Raw genomic sequence first — 21,240 nt, 5'->3', positions numbered from 1 at the left:
AATAATCTTAAACCCTGTAACTGAAGTTACTTTTTGAAACCAAGGGAGTATCTCATTAAGAAATACCTCTAATGTAGGACTCAAGATGAGGGAACTTTTGTCAGCTTTTTAAATAAACATAAATTATAAGGGGAGGTTTGATAGTTTATGGAGCAAATAGTGGTAGAATAAAGGTGATGGTGCCCCTTGACTGACAATTTGGTAGCACTGGAGAAGACCAAGTTTCCTTTGGGAAACTGATGACAGAGTGAACTGAGGAGCTTGGAAGTCTCTCTTTCCACATTAAAGCAACCCAGCAATGATCTGGACCACCCCCAAATTAAGAAACATAGCAGGCAAAAAAATGTTGGTGACAATTTATTTTTCACTAATACCTCTGGGTAGAATAGCTCCTGACAATTGGAGTATCTTAAAACCAAAAACTCACAATTTTATTTTCTTACAATTCTGGAGACCAGAAGTCTGAAATTAGTTTCACTGGCTAAAGTCAAAATATTTGCAGACCTGGTCCTTCTGGATGTTCAAGTAAAAACCATTTACTTGCCACTTCTAACTTCTGGAGACTGCCTGAATTATTTTACTTATCCTAACTTTACTGCAAAAGAATATTTCTGTCTTGTGGATGGAGGAAACTGAATGGTGAGGAATATTGCCATCCTGTAGAAGCTGAGATCCATCCCTACGGCAGCCAGCAAGGAAACACATGCCTCAGTCCTATAGTTGCAACAAGAAAATGAATTCTACCACAATCTTGAATGAGCTTGGAAGCCTCCAAGTGATAGCTCAGCCTGACCAAAACACTGATTTCATCCTTGTAAGCTCTTCAGCAGAGAGCCCAGTGAATTCTGAAGAAGTCAGTCTTCTGATTTGCATAACTGTGAGATAAATGGCTATTGTTTTATGCCATAAAATCTGTAGTATTTTGTCATTCAGCAATAGCAAATACATAAACTGTGACCCTGACTCCTGAGGTCATGTCCTCAAGGCTGTACAGCACTTGACTGATACCGTGGTGATAATAACTTAGGTATATGGACTATCAAAACCTGTTTTCTACTTATTCATGCTAGTAGGTGGAATATAAAACCATCCTCAAAACTCTAAGACCACAGTGGTCCCCCATAATTTCCATGATAACAGCTTAAATCCATAGAAAAGGATGCCCAGAGAGAAGGAAATGACTCTCAAGTGATGGGTCAAATCCTCAGATTTTCACATTGCTCCTTTAGGATTAAATCATTCACAACTTTTAGAAAAAATCTAGTGCCATAGATCGGAAAGCAACTGGTCATTCATTGCTCAGATGGATAGATGGCTAAGGAGATACCTGTAGATGCTTTTCCCTGTTCTGACAACACCTGGAACTTCAGAATCATCAGAAGAGTCAGAGTGAAATGGTGCGAAGCTCATTTAGGGCACTGGTTTTTGGATGGGACCTAATCTGTCCCTTGGGAGACACTTGGAAATGCCTAGTTATTTTTAATTCTTCGGACTGGTGGCAATACACTGGGAGAGAATGGTGGTCTACACCATACAAGGAGCATTATAGTTCCCACAATAAAAATTATCCTCCCCCAAGTTTTGGTAGTTTTTATTGTTGAGAAACTGATTTAGATCAAATTCTTGACTTTGCTTACTAAATGCTGAGACTCAGAGAGGTTAAATGACCTGTTACTGTCATAAAAAAAACTGGATTACCACTTTCACCTAAGGTAAGACAAAAGTTATAATGCTTTCCTGGTCTGCATCCTTGGAGAAGGAGAACCAAATCCAGGCAGGATTAAGAAAAGACCTGTACCTTCAAACCCATGCATTTGAGGAAAACAGACTGTGTCCAAACATCCTCTGGGCCTGCTGCTTTGTAGAGAAGAAGTGTGATTTAAGGAAGGAGACTCGAAGACTTACAAAAGGCATCCACTCAGAAACCTGCAGTTACATAACCAGTATGCATTGATGTCCTACACTGGCCCCTGAGGGTTGAGTCTACATGCCATACCCAAATCCCTGGTTTTGAATTCTAGTTTCCTCACTTCAATATGGTATTCAACAAATGGTAACTTCCACTTCATGCATTATATTTGTCAGATATTTTCATTGTTTCTTACTGTTCTGTTCCTGCCTCCATGGTTTCTCATCATCTCTGTATAATAAGAGATTAGCTTGCCTCCAGTGAATACTTACCTTTGGACTAGGAAAGAGCTTTCTACAAGGCAGATATATGCTCATATAATTCCCACCCCTGGGACTAGTTATTACATGCAGAAATAAACCCAAATTTTGTAGCCTCAAATATGGGATACTTGATGATTTGATCCCCCCACCACCAAGTCATATTAATGTTTCACTATTTTTCTTCTCTCATGGATATTGTCCAGCCTTTCAGGACTACTCTTGGTGATCTTATTGTACCCAGCAGTTTTATTATTGCACACCTCTTGCAGTCCCATTTTTTCCTGCCTGGAAGGCTCTTACCTGGGAAACTCCAACTCTTCCTTCAATGTGCTCTCCAGTTATTCTCCTTTCTGATAAACATTTGCTTTTTTCCTCTGATGTCCACTTTATCCTTCTATGACAAGGTGGAAACTGTTTCTGCTTGTGGTGATCATTGCATTGCTTATCGTAGAATATTACATTCATTCAATTTCATGCCTTTTCACCACTCCTTAATGAGAGTAGCAATATCTTATCCTTTTCTTTATCTCGGAGCATAGCTTAATTCTCAACATGTTGTGATTTCTGATCATTATTCCAGGAAGGAATAGATGAATAAATCAATGAATGAGTTTGAATAGAAATCTCCAAAAATGGAAGAGAGGGAAAGTTGGGAAACAAAAGGAAAAGCTAAACTGGGTGCAGAAGATACACAGAGAGTAACTAAAGAATCAAAAAGGCAGGTGCTGCTGCTGAATTGAAAGCATCCATCAGATGAACCTTATTGAGAAACAATAGGATGCAGTTGATGCTACATGTATTTTAAAGGTCAGAGACTTAATATTGCAATGACTTGGTATTGTTGAACCCTTCCCCCTTTTTTATCCACATCTGAAGACTCGGGTGGTAATCCAGTTAAAAGGTCACCCTCCCTCCATATCTCATTCTCTCTGCACTTACAGGGATGCACTGGCTACCTCAGCTTGTATCACCAGAGAATCAGCTGCTGCTCATTCTGTTCCTCTCCTGAACAATTGCTAAAGACAGAAAATATTTCCCTAAGAAAAACATGGAAAGGGAGTTATTTCTGAGGTCTGTGGGAGATGCAGTTGTGCTTTCTCCTCACTTGTTGGTTAATCCACATTACAGCAGGTTTACATGAAGCCCTACTAATATCTGAAACTTCTGGGACTGAATTCTCATTGTGTCTCATTAAGTAAAATGCTTTATTGTTTTGTTAGTCTCTGGAGACTATGATTCTCTAGAGGACAAGGAGATAAAATAGATTTTTTTCCATTTGTTACCCGTGGCTGTATCTTTGGAGCTCTGTGTGTGTCTGCTAATTAACATCAGGTTTCCTTTCTTAGATGTAGTCTCCGCAGAGCTGAGTGGAAGAAAAGTTACTTCTATGTTTTTGTGTGGTTAACGTAATAAGACCTGAAGTAAAAAGATTGGGCCATAGCTGTTGAGTTCTCAGGACTTTGACTCAGGAATATGAAGATGGTCTTTCCTGACCCAGACTATAGGGAACAAACCAAGTGCTTAACAAGATTTCCATTTGTGTCTTTTTCAGGTGGATTGCTCTTTGCTGACTTACATACACTCTCTGGAGATGTACTTACATCGATAGAGTCACCAAAAATTCAGACTCAGATCATTCCCTTTTTGGTTTTCAGTGCAAAAGGGAATGCCTGATTATTTTAAACCCATCAGGAGACTGGTGGTACATAAGACCTACAAATTAAATCACATGGTCTGTTTGTGTGTCCGTTTGTGTGTCTGTGAATCTTTAACTCATTTTCATGAACTTGTATGATTGCCAATGAAGTCAGCTTTTCTCTCCAAATAATATCAGAAGATGACTTGGTAAATATTTAAGAACAGAGAGAATATGTCTTCCAAAATAAAAAAAAAATGCTCTTGAAGTTATTCACATTGAATGAGAGTAGCCTCGGTGTGAAAGAACACAGGCAGTGGGTATGAACTAATATTGGTGGAAGGAGAGATAAAGAAAAAATTTCTGAAAGAGCCATTTTAGTTGAGACATGAAGAACTAGTAGATGGCCAATGAGATAAAAGAAAGGATAGAATATATTCATTTGATATACAGACCAAAATTTTTAATTTTGATTCATTTTAGATCAAAATTTCATCCCCTTTCCTGTCTCTCTTAATTTCATCAATGCAGAAAATATAATAACTTTCAGATATTGAAAATCAAATGTCAGTTTTTTAGTGTTCCAACATTGTTATCATACATATTTTTTCACCAATGTCTAAAACAAGTTTCAATATAGACCACTCTATCCCTGATGTTTTTATTACATCAAAATATACTAGATTGATTGTAAATAAGAGGTTTATTATAATAGGATAAAATCAGTTTACAGAAATTGAATTCATGGGAAAGATATAAAATTTCCTACTGGGAAAGGAAATCTTTCTTATGTATTATTCAAAGTTGTATTTAATTGAAACCTTTTATTGTGAGATCATTGATTTGCATGCTATTTTAAGAAATAATATAAAGATGCTCTATATACCTTTTACTTAGTTTTCCCAAAAGGTAACATAATAAAAACTATTGTATAGTATTACAATCTGCATATTGGCACTGATAATACATCATAAAAGAACATTTCCATCACCACAAGAATCCCTGTTGCATTTTTATAGCCACACCCTCCTGCCATCCTGTGTGCTCTCAAACTCCATTTAATCACTAAATTACTCTCTAGTTCTATAATTTCGACATTTCAAAAATGTTAGTCTTACAATGTCCTTTTGGGAATAGTTTTGCTCTTAGCATAATAAGTTGTTGCATGTAATAATATTTCATCCCTTTTCATTGCTCAGCACTATTTCTTTTTGTTTCTTAGTAAGGATGCAATACAATTGGTTTATTTAACCATCTAGACCTGTTGAAGTACATTTGGATTGTTTAAAAATTTTACAATAAAATGAACGTGCTGTAACAACGCTGCCCAGACTTTAGAGTAGGAATCTCCAAAATCCCATCCCTACATAGAAACTTTGAAAAATAAACAAAAAAATGTCAGAACTCATTTTCCAGGAAATCTGGAACATAGGCAAACTTTACAGCAACTAAGTAAAGGTGACTCAAGGAAAAGTCAACTTAAAAATGGCTGAAAATCATAGCATCACTTTTACTAACTCCTCCTCAACTCCCTGCCAAACTTTGCACAACAGCCTGGAAGATGGAAGACCTCTCTGCCAGTGCAGATCCCTGTCTTGGTTTCAGAGAAAAGAAAGCACACCTGATTATCAAATGAGGATTTGTGCATGTGTGTTTCAACCCACCTAGTGATCCCATGAAATACCAACCCAAAATGTATTTCTCTGTCTTACCTTTCCTAGAATTTAGGATGGAGAAATAGCAAGCATGGTAAAGTAAACACTCTAAGGGAATAACCAAAAAACAGTAGCTCAAGACAAAAGCTTGCAATCTAGTTGTTTAATACAAGACCTTGCACCCAAGAGGAAAGGCTGTGGAGAATGTTCTTTAGAAAAGGATATCCTTTAGAAAAGCCACACAATGCTCAGGGTAAGGCCACATTTTCGTAAAAGACCTGAGGCACTATAAGCTTTTACCTAGTTTATCTTCTAGATTTGGTACAAAGCTTGCTAAGCACTGAAGGAGAGCCTCAGCAAAAGCCAATCTGTAAAGACAGAAGATGTTATTTTGTTGTTTTGTTGCTTAGCTCCTAGCATTCAGAAAAATCTCTATCATAAAATGAGCTGAATGCAATCTAAAGGAGAAGAAACTGCAGTTACTGCACATGCCAAGGGATACAGTGTTTGCAAAAACATTTTGGAAAATAATTAAACAAATAGACTAACAAAGAATCCAATAATACCATAAAATATAAATAACCCGGCAAACTGTGAGTGGAGGAGAAAATGTAATTTCAAGATTTAACACAAAAACGTATTCAAAAGCCCATATTTTAGCCAAAAATCACAAGGGATAGAGAGAAATGTGAAAAGGTTGGCTTATTCAGAGTAACAAAATAAAATGGTGACTATCAACCCTGAGAAAGCCCAGACATTCAGATTCCTGGTCAAAGAAATTATGTTATAATAATAAACCTAAATTATAATTATGTTCACTGAGCTAAAGGAAAACATGGAAAAAGAACTAATGGAGATCGTGAAAAAATATGAATAAAATGTGAATTTCAAAACAGAGATAAAAATTATAAAAGGAATAAAATAGACATTCTGAAGCTCAAAAGAACAATAACAGTAATAAAACAGCAGTAAACAATCAGTGGATTTGATCAGACAGAAAAAAAAAACTGGCAAGCTGGACAATATGTTAATTGAGATTATCCAGTGTGAAAGGCAATTAAAAAGTAATGAGAATAGTGAGAAGAGCCTAAGGACCTGTGCAAGACCATAAAATATACCAAGATGTGTATTATGCAAGTAGCAGAATGAGAGGATAGAAAGTGGCTGAAAGGATGTTTGAAGAATCAATGGTTGTTAACTTTCCAAATATCATGAGAGAAGAATTTGCACATGCATAAATCTCAATGAATTTCAACTAGAAAAGACTCAGAAATAATCCACAAGACACATTATAATCAAACTGCTGAATGCCAAAGACAAGGACAGAATCCTAAAAGCAGCCAGAGAGAAGCAACTCATCATGTCTAAGAATCCTAAGAAGCACAACAGGCAATGTTTTCCTCATAAACCAACACAGGCCAGTGGGTGTTAGATGACCTATAAAGTAGTGAAGTAAAAATGTCTTCCATATTTGGCAAAACTATTCTTCAAAAAATGAGGGAGAAATTAAGGCATACTCTGATAAGCAAAAGGTGAAAATTTGAGGGAACAAATCACCACTAGACCTGCTCTAATAGAAATGTTAAATAAAAGAGTAACTAAAATTAAGTGTGGCTAAATGAATATCAGACAAAAATAGACTTTAAGAAAAGAATTTAAAAGAGAAAGAGAAGGATATCTTATATTGATAAAAGATAAGTTTCTGATGAAGTCACAACAATTACAAATATTTATGTACAAAAAAGACATTCCCATGATATATTAGGAAGTATTGACAGAACTGTCAAAACAGAGAGTTCTTCCAATAAAATTAGGGGACCTCGATTCCCCACTTTCAATAATGAATAGAACATACAGACAGAAGTTTGAAAATGAAAAGTAGGCTTGGAACAAGGTGTTAACTTACTAGGCCAAAGAAATGCTTAAAGGACACTTCACCAATAGCTGCAGATTACATATTAAGCTCAAAGACACATGGGTTATTTTCCAGGGCAGACTACATAGAAAGTCCCATAATGAGCCTCAATATTTAAAAATGTTGAAGTAACATAAAATATCTTATACCACAACACAAAGTAGCTACAAATCATAAACATAATCAGACAGAATATCCACCAATCTGTGAAAAGTAAACAACACACTTTTAAGTGACCAATGGGTATGTGGTGGTTTGAAACCGTAAGTACCCCTGAAAAAACATCATTTTAAAGTTAATACATTCATGTGGATGTGAACCCATTTTAAGTAGAATATTTTGATGAGGTTACTTCAGTAGTGGTGCAATCTACTTCAATCAGGATGAAAGTCTTTACCTTTTTACTTGAGCCATGTATAAGCAAACTGAAATGAAGACCAGATAATGAAAAAGTCAGAGGGGGGAACAGCCAGAGCCTGTATGCAAGCAGAACCAGGAAGAGAAAGGAGAAGCAAGGAGGCGCCAGGTCACCTTGCATTTTGCAAGGTGACAAACTAAAAACCACGGTTCATTAGCAACAAGTCCCAGAATGCCACATTCTTAAGAAAGAAAATGTTGCCTTGATTTGGACTTTTTCCAAGTAACAAGCCACAAATGAATACCTTCTTCTTATTGAACTGCACCCATTACATATTATTTTCTTGAGCATCCAAGGAACTTAAAACAAATTCTGGTACTGAGAGAGTGGGATGCTGCCATTGCAAATATGGAAAAAAAAAAGAGAAAACAGCTTTCGAAGTGGGTGATGGGTAAAGGCTGGAAGAATTTTGAAGTGTTTGATTAAAAAGCTGACATTGCTTTTTTAATGCAATTTTATTGAGATATATTGGCAAACCAAATAGTTCGTCAAAAGTATTCAATCAATGGCTCACATTATCATCATGTAGTTGGGCATTAATCACCACAATCAATTTTAGAGCATTTTCATTATTCCAAGAAAAAAGTTTTAATTAAAATTGAAATGAAAAGAACACGGAAATATCTATTATTTATTTATTTTTGTCTTTATTTTATTATACATATACCCATACATTGGATAAAGGGAGTGTCAGTCACAAGGTTTTCACAACCCCACAGTCACACCATAAAAGCTATATATTTATTCAATCATCTTTAAGAATTAAAGCAACTAGCTTACAGTTCAATAGTTTCAGGTATTTCCTTCAGGCTCTTCTGACACACTTTTTTGATACACATTCGTCTGTTTTATTTTCTAATACACTTTCTTTTGTTTCATTTCTTTTTATTTTATTTATTTTACCACTTCTGGTCAAGAAGTCATTTTAAATTGCACAATGCCAGGACCAGGCTCATTCCTGGGAGTCATGTCCCATGTAGGGTAGTGATTTTATTTGCAGTATTGGCGAGAGAGAGAGGCCACATTTGAGCAATAAAAGAAGTTCTCTGGGGGCATCTCTTAGGCATAATCATAAGTGGACATAGTTTTTCTTTTACAGAAATAAGATTCATAAGGATAGACCCCAAGATCAAGAGCTCAACTTATTAAATGGGGGAGTCTTTGATACATCTGAGACAACCAAGAATATTTGAGGTGTGGAAGTTAAATATTTCCTCATTCATTTTCAGTCACTCAAGGAGCCTTTGCAATTACTTTGCTATTTTTTTCTGCCCAAAATACTCTGGGATGTATTATAATATTATATTAACCTGTACAGAAAAACAATATGTCATTACCTGTGCTAGGCTCAGTGAAATTATGTTGTTTAAATAAACTGATCAGACAGGGTAAAATAGATCTTGTGCTACAGAAGTCTAATTTTTCTGATATTAATATTTCTATCCCTGTTCTTTTCTGGTTGTTGTTTATGTGAAATATCTTTTTCCAACTTTTCATATTCAACTTATTTTTACCCCCTTGTTTAAAGTGAATCTCTTTTTGAGAGCACATACTTGGGTCCTATTTTTTTAATCCTTTTTTCCTATCTGTCTTTTGATTGGGGTATTTCATCTATTAATATACAGTAATGTTAATACTGTACAGGATCTCCTGTCTCCAACATTTCATCCTCCTTTAGGATTTATGTGCAACATCTTATTTTTTTTCCTCTTTTAACCCTTTCAGATAATCATCATTTCTACACTATTTTTCAAAACTTCTTCTCTAAACCTCTCTAGCTCTCCCTTTAGCATTTCCTGTAGAGCAAGTGTCTTGCTCATATATTCTGTAACTTTCTGTTTGACAGAAAATCATTTGAACTCTGCTTTAATTTGGAGGACAGTTTTGCTGGTTATAGAATTATTGGGTGACAGATTTTCTCTTTCTCTCTCCTAAACATATAATACCATTGCTTTCTCAACTCATGGTTCCTGCTGAGAAATCTGCTGAGCAATTTCTTGTGATGTATTTTTAATGCTGCTTTCAGAATTCATATACAAGTTCATATGCAAATATACTTTCATAAAAGTCTATGTGGGAAGCAGTGGCTGAACTTGGAGAGTCAGTGCATAAAGAATATGTATTAAAATATGTTTCTGAATAAGATAAAGTTTTCTGGTAGTCAAATGGTAAAAATACTTTCCAGATTATGGTAGAAGGCAGAAACTGATGTAAATTTTATAAACAGATCTATGCACAATAGATATAAGGGCAAAATAGAAAAATAGATATGAAAGCAAGATCACAATTATTAGAAAGGATAATTTATTAGTGCAGAAAAGCTTCTTAGGTTTCAAAAGCAACTGGGGAAGCACAACTTATAAAACTAATACATCTAGCCATGCAAAGTATATGAGCTTTCTATCATTCACCCACAATAAACATCTAAATGGACATAAAAGAACTAAATGGCACACAGCAAAGTTCATGAGAAACCTACCGTTCTGTGGTTGAAAGCAGAGAAGACAAAAAAAGAACAAAAAAACCCCCATAAATGTGGACTCCAAAAGAAATGACATCACATCCAGGACAAGGTTGCACAAAGTGAGGGAAAGCATCAGTGGAGATGTTTCTATCTTCCCCATATATGCTCATTAAGACATTTCTCTATTGTCACTTGAACTCATAAGCATCCTTCCCCTGTCAGAGTCTGGTCTGGGGAGATAGGAATTTATTCTACTTGGTTCTTTTTTACTGAGGAGACCAGGTTATGTACCCAGTGAATCCAGTTTAATTATTTCTCCTCTATGAATTCTGGGATATTTTTACAGGGACTACATTCAGTTTTTGAAAATTCATTGAGCTTATGATGTATCACTTTTTCATATAAATTTTATTCAACAAAATGAATTTTAAAAACATTCATCTAACGCTGTCATTTTTCCAGGCTGCTATATGACAAATTCTACATGATAGTTTGGCTTAAAAACAGAATATATTTTCTCACTGTGTGCTGGTATGAAAGGCTGTATGGACCCTAGAAAAGCCAAGTTTTAATCAAAACTCCATTTCATAAATAAATTTAGTTTGAAATGCCAGTGATCAATGAAAGGGAGGGGTGAGGGGTATGGTATGTAAATTTTTTTTCTGTTTTCATTTTATTTTTTTGTTGTCTTTTTATTTCTTTTTTGAACTGATGGAAATATTCTAAGAAATGATCATGATGATGAATATACAACTATGTGATGATATTGTGAATTACTGATTATACATGTAGAATGGAATCAGCATTAAAAAATCCCATTTCATAAAATGGCAGAATAATATGTATTCAATACTGTATGTTTGAATCTGTAATCAGATCATCTCCCCGGAGATGTGATTTAATCAAGAGTGTTTGTTAAGTGGATTAGGTAGAAGCATGTCTCCACCCATTTGGGTGGGTCTTGATTGGTTTCCTGGAGTCCTATAAAAGAGGAAACATTTTGGAGAATGGGAGATTAGGAGAGAGCATGGAATGTTGCAGCACCAAAAAGCAAAAAGTCCATGAGCCAGCAACTTTTGGAGATGAAGAAAGTAAATGTCTCCCAGGGAGCTTCATGAAACCAGAAGTCAGGGGGGAAGCTAGTAGATGATGCAATGTTTGCCATGTGTCCTTCCAGCTGAGAGATAAACCCTAACTGTGTTCACCATGTGCCTTCTCACTTGAGAGGAAAACCCTGAACTTCGTCAGCCTTCTTGAACCAAAGTATCTTTCACTGTGTGCCTTAGATTGGACATTTCTATAGACTTTATTTAACTGGGACATTTTCTTGTCCTTAGAACTGTAAACTAGCAACTTATTAAATTCCCCTTTTTAAAAGCCATTCTCTTGCTGGTATATTGCATTCTGGCAGGCAGCAAACTATAACACACTGTTTTGAGAATAGAAGAAATCCAAAAATCACGGTATCAACAGGACCACATTCCCTCCCAAATCTGTAACATTCTGGTATTAGTTAGCAGCAATCTTTGAGTTTTCTTGGCTTGGCTTGTTTCCCTGCCTCATACCACATGGTGTCCTTTATTTTCTCTTGGGGGGGGGGGGGCTACTGATTTCTAGCTCCTGGGTCATCCCCATGTTTTTCTCTTATAGGTTTTCAAGTTTGTCGTTCTCTATGTCTGTGTTTCTTCTGCTTATATAAGACTCCAGTCATCTCGACTGAGCACACCCTACTTCATTTGGCCAAACATCAACTATAAATAGCATATTTAGAGAGGGTTCATACCCACAGGAATGTTGATTAAGAATAAGAACACATTTACATGGGTACATAAGTCTGCAATAGTTAAACAATGCAGATTGTTCTATTTTGGCTCCTTCACATCACATGTCCATCTCTGGGTTCCTATAGTTATTGCAAGTAAATCCATCTTTGTCTCCACACTCTTTCACAATGAAGCTCCTGGGATCCTCTGTTCTCAAGATTGCATATGTGAAGAAAGTGTTTTCTAGCCATGAGGTCCCTGGACTTGAGAAAATGTTTAGGAGAAAAAAACACTAATTTTTTTTAGGAGAATTACAGTGGTAGGCTGTGAGGGGCAGGGAGGTCACAGTTATGTTTGGGGACCCAAGACATTCTGGAAGAGAATTTCCATGGTTGCTTATTAAATATATCTTTCATCTTTCATCTTCTGCACAAAGAAATTCATTCAGCTGCTGAGGGTAGAGGTGCAAATGTTAGATCCTGAAGGGTCCTAGTAAAATCTTTTCATTGTGACATGCAGCTAGTCCCATCAAAACTGAAGATTCTCTTGTCTTTGATTCTATGCATGATATGAATGATTTTATTTATTTTGGCCAAGGGAATATGGTAAAAGATATAGAGTGCCTGAGGCACCTTAGAATGTTTCAGCTGCTCTTTCTTGGAGCCCTGATCCTTCCAGTGAACAATTCCGGAGCACCTGCTGTAAGATGATGACACGTGCAGCTGAAGCCAGTTGTCCCAGCAAAGGCCACCCTAAACCAGCCTATATCCAGAAAAGCACAGGTGTGCAAAAGAGAACATCCAGAATTGGCATGGCCTTAGCTACTGATGCACAGCTGAAGACAGATCCCATGAAGAGCTTTGCATAGATCAACCCAAATAAAAACCAGAGTCGTGGATGTGATAATGAAGGCATTTTTTTCAATCATTTAATTTTTGAATGGCCTTTTATGAAGCAATAGCTAAGACATGACAATCAATGTAAACAGAACAGAGGGCAGTCAGAATAATGTGATGCTATTTATTTTGAGATTTCAGACATATGATGAAATCATCCCTAATCACAGTTATTTAAGTTGAGTTATGATAAGTTTATTAAAAAGAGGCTACCACTGAGAGTCTCTTTAGAGTGAGCATGAGATGTTGCCTGGACATGAATGATTGTTCAGAAATAACTTGTTCCCTGACTCAGAACACTCCATTCCCAGAGGAATTATAATGCAGAATTTAAAGGGTGTAAATCAACCCTTCATCATAAGGATTGAATTGAATTTTGAGCAATAATGCTATAAAAATTGAAGGATAGAGTCAAAGCATAGAGTGCTTAGTACAAAAACATCAATGCTTATAAATAAATTTAGATAAAGGACAGATTTTTTTTAGAGTAGTAGACAATGACTTATATATTTTCTATTAAAATAAGCCAGAACTCAAAACTCAGTCCTGCACCCCAATACATGAAACATATTGCACATGAAAACGAAGAATCTTTTCACTTTATTAATAGCATAAATTATAAAATCATATCTAAGGTCATAACTGACTCTGATTCCATGAAAATTCAAAGAATCATAATTTATCACTTTCAGACTTTGAACACTGCAATCATGGCACATCGTCTGCCCCAGAACCAATGAATATTTTGTCTTTACCAAAAGGAATCTTCTCAGAGCCTTCTTTATGTCTTCATTCCTAAGACTGTAGATGAAGGGGTTCAGCATTGGTGTGACAATGGTGTACATCACTGAGGCTGGTGCACCCACATGTGTGTGATGAGTAGCAAAAGAACTAATGTACACACCTATGCTTGTACTGTAAAATAGGGAGACAACTGAGAGGTGAGACACATAGGTGGAAAATGCTTTATATTTCCCCAAAGCTAATGAGAATAAACATATGGAGGAAACAATCTTATAATAGGAGAAAATGATTCCAGTGAATGTCCCTCCACCCTGAGGTCCAGTTGCAAAATATATCTCTATGTCATTGATGAATGTGTCCGAACAGGAAAGTTGTACTATCTGATTATATTCACAGAAAAACTGGGGGATTTCCAAGTGTGCACAAAAGGACAGCCACAACACCAAAGCTTTGTAACAAAGCATACAGGACAGTTGTTATCCAGGACCCCAGAACCAGCAGGACACAGAGCTGGGGGTTCATGATGACAGTGTAGAGCAGGGGGTGACACATGGCCACGAAGTGGTCATAGGCCATCACGGCCAGGAGGAAGTCATCCAGAACTACAAAGAGTATGAAAAGGACATCTGGGTGAGGCAGCTTGCATAGGTTATGACTCTCCTCTGCGGGTGAATGTTCACCAGCATCTTCGGAACAGTGGTGGAGGACAAACAGATGTCTACAAAGGACAGGTTGGAGAGGAAGAAGTACATGGGCATGTGGAGGTAGGAGTCGGTGATGGTGGCCAGGATGATGAGCAGGTTCCCAAAGATGGTAACCAGGTACATGGACAGGAAGAGTCCAAAGAGGAACGTCTGCAATTCTGGTTTCTCTGAAAATCCCAGAAGAAGAAATTCTGAAATTTGTGTTTCATTTCCTCATTCCATGTGGTTGGTGTGACTACCCAGAAATAGAGAAAGAACATGCCTAACATTTTTTTCTTTTTTAAATTTTAATTAATAAAACCAATCAACATACAATGTGAACATTATTTTTTTCATCACATAATTGTGTATTTATCATCATGATCATTTCTTAGAACATTTGGATAAATTCAGAAAAAGAAATAAAAAGAAAACAGAAAAAAATTCATCCATATCTTACCCCTTACCCTCCCTTTCATTGATCGCTAGCATTTCAATCTACTACATTTATTTTAACATTTGTTCCCCTATTATTTATTTATTTTTAATCTATACACTTTACTCATCTATCCATTTGGGAGACAAAAGGAGCATCAGACACAAGGTCTTCACAATCACACAGTCACATTGTGAAAGTGATATCATTATTCAATCATCTTTAAGAAACATGACTACTGGAATACATTTTCAGGCAGTTCCCTCCAGCCTTTCTGGTATGCCTTAACTAAAAAGATGATATCTATTTAATGCATAAGAATAACCTCCAGGATAACCTCTCAACTCTGTTTGAAATCTCTCAACCATTGATGCTTTATTTTGTCTCATTTTGCTCTTCCTCCTTTTGGTCAAGAAGGTTTTTTTCAATCCCTTGGTGCTGAGTCCCAGTTCATTCTAGGATTTCTGCCCCACGTTGCCAGGAATATCCACACCCCTGGGAGTCATGTCCCATGTAGAGAAGGGGAAGGCAGTGAGTTGGCTGGTCATGTTGGCTGAGAGAGGCCACATCTGAGCAACAAAAGAGGTTCTCTTGAGGGTGACTCTTAGGCCTAACTTTAAGTAGGCCTAACCTATCATTTGTGAGGATGTTTCATATGAGCAAACCCCAAGATTGAGGGCTCAGCCTATTGCTTTGGTTGTTCCCATTACTTGTCAGAATATCAAGAATTCTCCATTTGGGGAAGCTGAATTTCCCCTTTTGCACCATTCCACCAAGGGGACTTTGCAAATACTTTTTTATTCACTGTTCAAATCCTTCTGAGATTTATCAAGGCATCACTCTGAACAAACATACAAAATCTCATGCCCTAGTCAAGGTTCCATGCACTTATGATGTTCAATTAAGCTGCCCACATAAGTTACATTAGGAAATTCACTAGTCAAATATATATTTGTACCAAATAAACATTTTTTGCTTTAGTCTCACATATAAATTAAAGTTTTTAAATATTAATTACCATCTATTTTCAACACACTGCATAATTGACATTCCTTTGTTCTTCCTCATGCAAACTATTTTTTAATTTGTACATTTAGTCACTATCATTATATATTCTAGGTATTCCTAGATTATACCATCTCAGTCTTTATTGTCTATCTTTCCTTCTGATTTCATTTTTGCCCCGAGGCCTCCTCCCTCTATCATTCTCACATTCAGCTTCATTCAGTGTACTAACATTATTGTAGTACAGTTAGATAGTATTGTGTTGCCCATTTCTGAATTTTTACAATCAGTCCTGTTGCACAATCTGTTTCCCTTCAGTTCCAATTACCCAGTATCTACCCCATTTCTATCTTCTGATGACCTCTGTCTTAACTGAAATTGTCCAAGTTCATTCATTTATGTTACTTCATATCAGGGAGACCACACAGTATTTGTCCTTTTGTTTCTGGCTAATCTCACTCAGCATAATGTCCTTAAGATCCATCCACATTTTTACATACTTCATTACTTTATTCTGACTTAAACACATAAGGATTATTAACTGATACATAGTTTACATTTTGGAGACAAGAAATTAATTTCTAGAATTAGTTTATGAATTCAATCCCCTTTAATACTCTTTTGTGCAGTCACTGAATAGGGACCCCTCAAAAGTCTCATTGTTTCTCTACCATGATTTCCCAAACACCAAGAGGTCCTCTCTCATATCCTTACCTCCTCTTTTAGCAGCCACATACTAAGCAATCAGCAAGCTGACAGTCATATATACCCATGCGCCTTTCTATATTAGAAGGTTGATTGTCAAATTCCACAACTTAAAACCCCTAGTGATTACTCACCAGTTGATTAAGCCAACATTCCATAGTTTCCAGCATAGGCGTGACTCTCAATGGCCAACTTGCCAGCATCCCATCACATGATGGCCTCAAGCACCCTTATCTCCAAGACATTGAATTTGACTTGTACCTTCCCCATAAATTCATTGTTTTCATACTCAGTTTCTTATTTCTGCTTCCCTCTGCCTGAACTGTCTCTAACATTTCTATTTTACCACTTGAAAGTTTTTCACTCCCATTCCTTCCAGAAACTCTTACAAGTCTTCAGCAGGGCATACAGTCATCTCCTTTTTGAACTCTATTCTTAACATCCTCACAGGAAGATAATAAGTTTTATCACGCACTTAATTTAGATATTAGGTACTATAATTGTGAATTTTTTTTTAAATTCATACCTTTTCTCCCTCCTAGATTGTGAGCATGTTGACAGATGTAGCAATATTCTCTGTACTACCTCCCAGTACCTGTTCTTTTGGACATGGATTTTAAAAGCAACTGATTAAATATAGAAATATATATTTCATTAAATCCATTTTGGAGAAATTGCCAAAGATGAGAAAAGTAGAAGCAGGGAAGAAGGCTTATCAAAAATTATATTTTCATGCTATATAAAGAAATAACATTTCAATATGCTTATATCTAGGATAAATTAATCTGGAAGCCAAATGGTAAAAACAAATCCTTCAAAGGGTGTTAGAATATGGTACTACTTTTAGAAATACATCTAACCATGAAAAGCAATGAGGTAATATGAGGAAAGCTGATATAAGAAAATCAAAATGGAAGTCTGACTATAAAGTGATATATTAACTTAAAGGAAGCAAAATTGTCTCATTTTGAAAAGGAACAGGAGAACCACAACACACAACAATGATATACTGGACCACAAAATGCATATGAACTTTCCCATATTCCCTCCAAATACATCTACCCAAATATGAAATAACTAGTGGCAAAGAACACTTTTGGTGAAAAACTGCAGTCTTTGTTTGAAAGAATGCAATGAAAAACAAGAGTAGAAACACTCAGATGACCTCAAGAAAAAGTTTTCCGTTTCCATCCTTCTGAACTCTCTCCTAAAACATTTCCTGGACTCTCTGACCCACCTGGAGGAAATCTCTAAAAGCAAGGCCCATACCTGGAAGCTCTCTGTCTGGAAGACTGATTATGAAAATTGAAGCTTTGTCACAAAACAAGACAGCAGGATTCAGTCATCAGTTCCCCACTGGATGCTGAAGAAAATATCATGTCTTGTCAGGCTCAATTCTGCACATTCTGAAAGACATAGGCAAAATTATATACAACTTCCCTCCAGCTGCTCATTAGCACATTTCACTCATTTTCCTAGAACCATTGAGCCATTGTTTCCCTGTGGAACACTGGTCTGGAGAGAGAGCAAATTTGTAATGAAGATTCTCTTTACCCCAAGAGATGAAGTTATAAGTTAAGCGAACTCAGTTTTTGTTATCCCTCAACCATGAACCCTCCTACCTTCCATAGATCTAACCTCCTAGCATCTTACCCCACTCATGCCTTAAATTATCCTACAAAGCTTAACAGAGACCCACACCCTGATGGCGTTTCTTGGTTCTCCAAAGTGCTGACATGGTATGAGGATGTAGACCCTGTTGTCCAGAGTACAAAGAGGAGAAATTCCTTTGACATAAAATGAAGGATGCTGCATTACTTTGCTTGTTGATGTTTTGCTGAATCATTACAAAAGATATTATGGTAATTCCAAATAAGACCTGTTATTTACTCCCTTAGTTATAAAGTATTTCTTTTCTTTAAGAACTACATTTTGGTGATTTATGCATCAAAGTCTAAGCCTCATTGCCTCATTTATTTTTACCCCATGTCCTTGAATGCTTCTTGACTTATTTAGTTAGTACATCTAATAATGTGTTCATTCATTTAAAGACAAGAAAATAAATTTAAATTCTTGATACATTAAAAAAATATATTTTGTAGCATAAACACAACTCAAAAATCCCCTTTTAACCACTGTCAAGTGTTCAATTCACTGGGAATAAGTACATTCATAATATTTAGCTACCGTCACCAAGATCCTTTATTAAAAATTTCCATCTTCTCAAACAGAAACTCTGCACCTATTCAACAAATAGCTACCCCACCCAGTTCTGGTAACCTATGTTATATTTATCTATGAATTTTCTTATTCCAGATATTTCAAATCTGCTATTTTGGTACAATATTTGCCATTTTATGTCTGGTTTATTTTACAGAACAAGAAGCTCTTCAAGGTTCATTCATGTATTAACATGTTTCAGAATTCCATTCCTTTTTGGAAGGAATAATATTGCATTTTGCTTAAATATATATATATATTTGTTTATGCATTCAGTTGTCGATAAACTGTCAGTATCCTTCCACCTTTTGGCTATTGTGAATACTGCTGCTATGCATATTGGTGTACATAGGACAGTCCACATCACCACATTCAATTATTTTGGGGTTATGCAGAAGTGTGGTTGATGGGTCATATGGTGATTCTGTGTTTATACGACTGGAATTTTCCAGATTATATGGTAATTCTATGTTCATGTTTGGCATGAAATTTCTATACAAGGTTGATTTCCATAAAGAATATATCATTTAAAACTCAATGAATAATATATAAGGAATATAATACATAACACTTACTCACCAATGTCTTTTGCACTCTGGTTTTTGTTTTGTTTTGTTTCTTCATAAGAGCCAAACTTGTGGGTAAGATATGGAATCATATTATTGTGTTGATTTGCATTGCACCGCTGATCCACGATGTCGGTCATATTTCCATGTGGTTATTGGTCATTTCTGTGCCTTCTTTGATGAAATGACTGTTCATGACTTACGAACATTTCTAATTGATTTTTCTTTTTTTTCATCTTTTTCTTTCTGAGTTGTAGCAATTGTTTAGATATTCTGGACATTAAAAGCTTTTTAAGTAAATGATTTCCAATCATTTTCTCCATCTGAGTTGGAAACCTCATTGGACCTAGAGTATTTGCAATTTCCAACTAGAATTGTGAATCAATAATATAGACACGAGTTACCTGAACTTGGTAAGGTATAAGGAAGGAAAAATTTTATTTCTTCTTTGCTTAAGAATGGTGAGGTGAAGGTGAGCAGCAAGGAGATAATATTTGTATTGGGGCAGCCTTGACCCTATGCAGAAGAATTTCCATGGCTTCACAGTAAATATATAATTTGGTTCCCAACTTATTCACCAAGGAATTCTTTCAGCAACTGGGAGTATCAGCAGTCTTGTGTCTCGAAGGATGCAAATAAAACTTTACTGTAACTTATTATAATGTATTCTTGTAATAGAGAGTTTCCAGAGCTAGCACTAATTTTCAACATTTTTCCGAATCTTGTTTCTTCAATGTGATTGCAGAGGTCTTCCTATGAAGAGGTGGGGATATTTCTCCATGTCTTATTGTAGACTGGAATTCCAGTGTTGTTGCTTTTTTTAATTCATCAAAGGGAGTAAGACAGAAGTGATATTATGCATCAAAAAGACTTAGCTTTTTAACTCTACTCCTATATGGAAGCCTGAATCTTCCATCTGAAAGACTCCAGGCTATCTGATGAAAGATGAAGGGACTTGTGCACCAGAAGCCAGAGTAAAGCCACCCTAATCCAGCCCATAACCTGAAAATTCACAGTAATGCAAGAGGGTTCAACCGGAATCACTTGTCTTACCTGATGACACCCAGCTCAATACAGCCCCATGAGAAGATCTTCAGAGTTCAACCCACTCCAAACCATAGACCATGCTACAATAATAAAATAATTCTCTCCATCTATTTAGTTTTGGAATGGATCTTTATTCAGCTGTAGCTAAGTGATACAGTGATGAATGTGAACAGAATTGAGGACAGTCAGAATAATCAGCTTCTACTTATTTTGGGCATTCCTTCAGATATCGATATTTCCCGAACAGTTTTTATGATCATATTTTATTCAAGTTTATTTAAATTCATTCTATTAAAATAGATTAACATTGCACTTCCATTCAGGGTAAGTAGGAGATGTTGGAGGACATACATGCTGGGTAAGAATAACTTGTTCCATGACCCAGAGCCTCCATTCCCAGATGAATTATTTGGTATAAATTCAAGCACTTGTGTAAGTTATTCCTTCTCCATGAGGATTTCATGGAGTTTTGAACAATGAGGCAATTAAAAATTGGAAGATCGAGTCAGTCAATAGATTGGTCACTAAGGGAAATTCAATGTTTATGACAGAATTTAGAGAAGAGAAAGTATTTTTATTTATAGGAATGGAAATAGTCTTATTTCTTTTCCATTAAATAATACAGAACTTGCAACCTGGTCCTGTACCATAAAGCATAAAACATCTACATGGAAATAAAAATGTCTTACTTCATTAATAGATGTAGATCATCAAAAACAACTCTTTTATTTAGCAGTAGTGTGCATTAATTAAAGTTTCACCTCACACATTTAACACATATCTGACTCCAAGCTGCATTTGGTTCTTTGAAATTTGAAAGGATCACAATTTCATGTTCTGAGGATTTCAGCCCTCCAATGACAATACGTCTTCAGTCCCAGGCCCCACAAAAACTTACGAGTTCCCACCAAAGAA

At 36.1% G+C, this 21,240-nt stretch overlaps 1 pseudogene; it reads right to left on the bottom strand.

Moving 5' to 3' along the window:
* Positions 1-12,656: 12,656 nt before the first annotated feature.
* On the bottom strand, positions 12,657-14,589 carry LOC143649256 (olfactory receptor 7A10-like; annotated as a pseudogene).
* Positions 14,590-21,240: the final 6,651 nt, after the last annotated feature.

The sequence above is a fragment of the Tamandua tetradactyla genome, chromosome 11 (assembly GCF_023851605.1).
Source record: "Tamandua tetradactyla isolate mTamTet1 chromosome 11, mTamTet1.pri, whole genome shotgun sequence".
NCBI lineage: Eukaryota > Metazoa > Chordata > Mammalia > Pilosa > Myrmecophagidae > Tamandua > Tamandua tetradactyla.
The sequence above is the reverse complement of the archived record's forward strand: the minus strand, read 5'-3'. Positions and strand labels throughout refer to the sequence as shown.